Source organism: Trichechus manatus, unplaced genomic scaffold, assembly GCF_000243295.1.
Source record: "Trichechus manatus latirostris isolate Lorelei unplaced genomic scaffold, TriManLat1.0 scaffold00047, whole genome shotgun sequence".
Classification (NCBI taxonomy): Eukaryota; Metazoa; Chordata; class Mammalia; order Sirenia; family Trichechidae; genus Trichechus; species Trichechus manatus.
Genome location: NW_004443983.1, coordinates 12,853,738 through 12,857,554, shown reverse-complemented (window position 1 = coordinate 12,857,554; position 3,817 = coordinate 12,853,738). Strand labels below are relative to the sequence as shown.

General features: G+C 39.4%; 1 non-coding gene across 1 annotated transcript; it reads right to left on the bottom strand.

The window, feature by feature from the left end:
- Positions 1–1,942: 1,942 nt before the first annotated feature.
- On the bottom strand, positions 1,943–2,013 carry TRNAD-GUC (transfer RNA aspartic acid (anticodon GUC)). The gene has a single exon. It is a non-coding gene; the product is annotated as a tRNA-Asp (tRNA).
- Between the last annotated feature and the right edge of the window lie 1,804 nt (positions 2,014–3,817).

The following is a 3,817-nucleotide window of genomic DNA, read 5'->3' as shown; positions in this document are numbered from 1 at the left end:
ACTTGTGTTCTGTCCTGTGGTCTCCTCTTCTTTTTAACTTCTAATTATTTGATACCATTTTTTGGATGAACGAGCAAATCTCTCTTAAAAGAAGTACAGCCAGAATGGTTCTTGGAAGCAAGGATGGCAAGACTTCATCTCACATACTTTGGACATGTTATCCAGAGGGACCAGCTCCTGGAGAAGGACATCATGCTTGGTAAAGTAGAGGATCAGCGAAAAAGAGGAAGTCCATTAATGAGATGGTTTGACACAGTGGCTGCAACGATGGGCTCAAACACAGCAATGATTGTGAGGATGCGGCAGGACTGGGCAGTGTTTCATTCTGTTGTACATGGGGTCACTATGAGTGGGAACTGACTCAACGACACTTAACAACAACAACAATTTTTTGGATGGGTTGAATGAAGTCCATGTGGGAAGATGTGCTTCTCTGTGCTGGTACTGGGCACAGTTGTCAATTTCCAAACTGATACTTGTCCTCTGACATATGCTGGAAGTGGAGCATTCATCCATTCTTAGAGGAGGTTATTCCAAATGTCCCAGCCTCATTGGTGGCCATTGTTCTCATCAGTGCTAGTTATGGTATCCCAACAAAGCACAACAGATTGCACAACTGGAGAAGACTGTGTAGGGCATGGTTATTCAATAACTATTTTTACTTGGCAAAGAACCTTTATGAAATAGGCCAAAACCAGAACCTGTTTTGTACTTTGAAATTGAACCTACTGATAAACACCTTGTTTTTGTCAGATACTAATCCAGGGACTTCCGTTGGTATAAAAAAAAAAAAAAAAGTCAAAATTAAGAAAGTTGTAGAAGTAATCTTTTTTCTATGTTTCCATAAAAGATAATTACAATTTTTTCTAGAAATGTATGTAGTCAAAATTTTTGAGTTCACTACTCACTTTCTTATATTCTCACCCTACCCCATGTATGTTCACAACTCAAAGTCCTTCCCCTTTCTCTGCATGGCAAAACTAAGGGTACTGAAAAATCTTTGCATGTTCCCTGGTATGGATGGTACTCGTACAAAAAACACCCAAAAAACAAAAATACCCATTTCTGTTGAGTCAATTCCAACTCACAGTGACCTTACAGGACAGAGTAGAACTGCCCCATGGGGTTTCCAAGTAGCGGCTGGTGGGTTCAAACTGCTGACCTTTTGGTTAGCAGCAGAGCTCTTAACCACTGCACCACCAGGGCTCCAATATAGATGGTGAGTGGACAAAAAGTGAAGACTTGCTAATGATGTGTGATTTACTCTCAGTTGGTTTGTGCCTCCCTTCTCTCTTTCTCCATTGCCAAGCTCCCTGTGTGAAAGCTGACATCTGCCAACATCTGTGTCCCAAGTACTTTACTGGGAGCAGAGCCTCTGTGCAAGTGGGGAGACAGTGAAGGGAGTTGTTCCTGCTACAGTTGGACCCTCAGGAGAGCGTGTGGTTGATATCTGCTGCATGTCTAGGAGATCTGAGCTCACGTTGTGTTATAGATGGGAGTCAGGAGGAGCCAGTTCAACTAAAGTAAGAAAGTGACTTATTGCCAATTAGCGTTGGTCTCATTTCATTTAACATTTGAAAACAAGTTTGTGAATATTTTCCAGGAAGCAGAATCATGTACTACAAAGTTTCCATGGCAGAAACCACATAAATAGGTATCAGCTTGACTGTCCAGCTCCCAGATGCAGCATCATGTTCAGCCTTTTCCAAGGCTAGATAGCTCTCAAAAAAATAGCTTAGTAGTTGTTAGCTGCTGTCAAGTTGCCCCCAATGCAATTGGACCATTGTGATCCATCAACTTTTCATTGGCTGATTTTCGAAAGTAGATTGTGAGGTCTCTCTTCCTAGTCGATCTTAGTCTGGAAGAGCTCCACTGAAACCTGTTCAGCATCATAGCAACATACAAGCCTCCAGTGAGGGAGGGGTGGTGGATACGCATGAGGTGCATTGGCTGGGAATTGCACCCAGGTCTCCTGCATGACAGGTGGGAATTCTACCACTAAACCACCAATGCTCCCCAACTTAGTAGAGTGTAGCATTTTAGACCTAGGGTAGAAGAGAGCTCAAAGCTGGTTTGATCCTATCCTCTTGCTTTGCAGATGAGGAACTGAAATCCATAGAGGGGAGGTAACTTACCCAAGACTGTGTCAATAGTTAGCTCAGAACTCAGGTTACCTGTCTTTCCATCCAGCACACACAAATAGTACATCTTACGTACAACAACAGACTTATGTATAGATCAACCCTGCACAAATGTATTGAAACATTTGGGCCCCAGAATAGAATTGAGTCTTAGCCTGAGTTACCTAGAAAGCAGAGCCAGAGACAAAGGTTCACTTTATTAGGGAGTGTAATGCCAGGGAGCAGAAGTGAGTGATAAGGAGAGAAAAGGAAGGAAGGAGGAATTGCCAATACAAGGATGTTGTACCGAGTTGGCTATCACACAAGCATTTGGTTGCTCCATCCTGAGTCTGAGAAATTATGAGATGTGTCTCAGGACCATTCCACATTCATCAAAGGTTGGCTCCATGGATTCCCACAGATATCCCATACCGGTGTGTCATCAGAAGCGAGAATTAGGAGGCAAGAAGTTCAAAGCACAGGTCTAAAGTGAAGTACTGTCAGGCTGCACCTGTTTGAAGCTAATTGGAGCCCAAGAACAACTGGTCACTACAAGGTGGCCAGAATAAGAGACAGGGGAGGCTGAAAAGATAAGAGTTATGTGTAAGGGGAGTCTGATCAAATTGTCTTGGGCATTCCTTAGACTAAGTTCTCAACCCTTTGGTCTTCAAAACCTTTATATTTTTAGCTTAACTTTTAAATTTTTGTTCATAGAATATTATAAAACTAGTGATTCAGCAATATGATTTTTATCATTATATAAAGTAAAATGTGAAAGTTTCCACTGCTCTCTATTTTCCAATCCTACTTTCTAGAACAACCACCATTAACAGTTTGGTAGTTTTACTTTCCAGCTTTTTCCTAGAGTTATACAAATATATTACTATATTTGTGTGTGGACATATATGTATATGCAGATATATTCATATCTGTGTGTAAATATATATATGGATACATATGAAAACAGATCTATAAGTATACTACATGTATTTTTTTTTACAAAAATTTATATTATGCTATATACATGTGTTGAAGATTACCACATGCTTACCACACTGCCTAACACATACTGTTCAATAACTATCAGCTATTATTATTATATTGGTCTGTAATTTTTCTCCCTTTTAATATATACCCTTATACAAGAGGAGTATTTTCCCAGGTTATGATGTATAAATCTGTTTCATTTTATTATATGGATGTATCAGTATTTTTGTTAAGTAGTTTCCAGTTGATGGACATTTAGGTTATTTCTACAATTTTGGCCATTTCAAACAATATGCAATAAACATCCTTGAAGGTGTATCTTTCCATACTCGTGTATTATTTATGAAGGCTAGATTTCTAGAAGTGGAATTATTGAATATGTAATATTTTCATTTTAAAAAAACTATTTCTAAATATTTCTCTAGAATTATTTTACCAGTTTGTACTCCATCAACCGTGCATAGGAAGCTTTCCCCACAACTTTACCTCCACTGTATGATCAGTCGTTTATTTTTTTCTTTTCCCCCCAATCTGAAAGGTTAAAAAAAAAAGCAATTTACAAAACTACAGTGAGATACCATCTCACCCCAACAAGGCTAGCCTTACTACAAAAAATACAAAATAAATGCTAGAGAGGTTGTGGAGAGACTGGAACACTTATACACTGCTGGTGGGAATGTAAAATGGTACAAGCACTTTGGAAATCGATT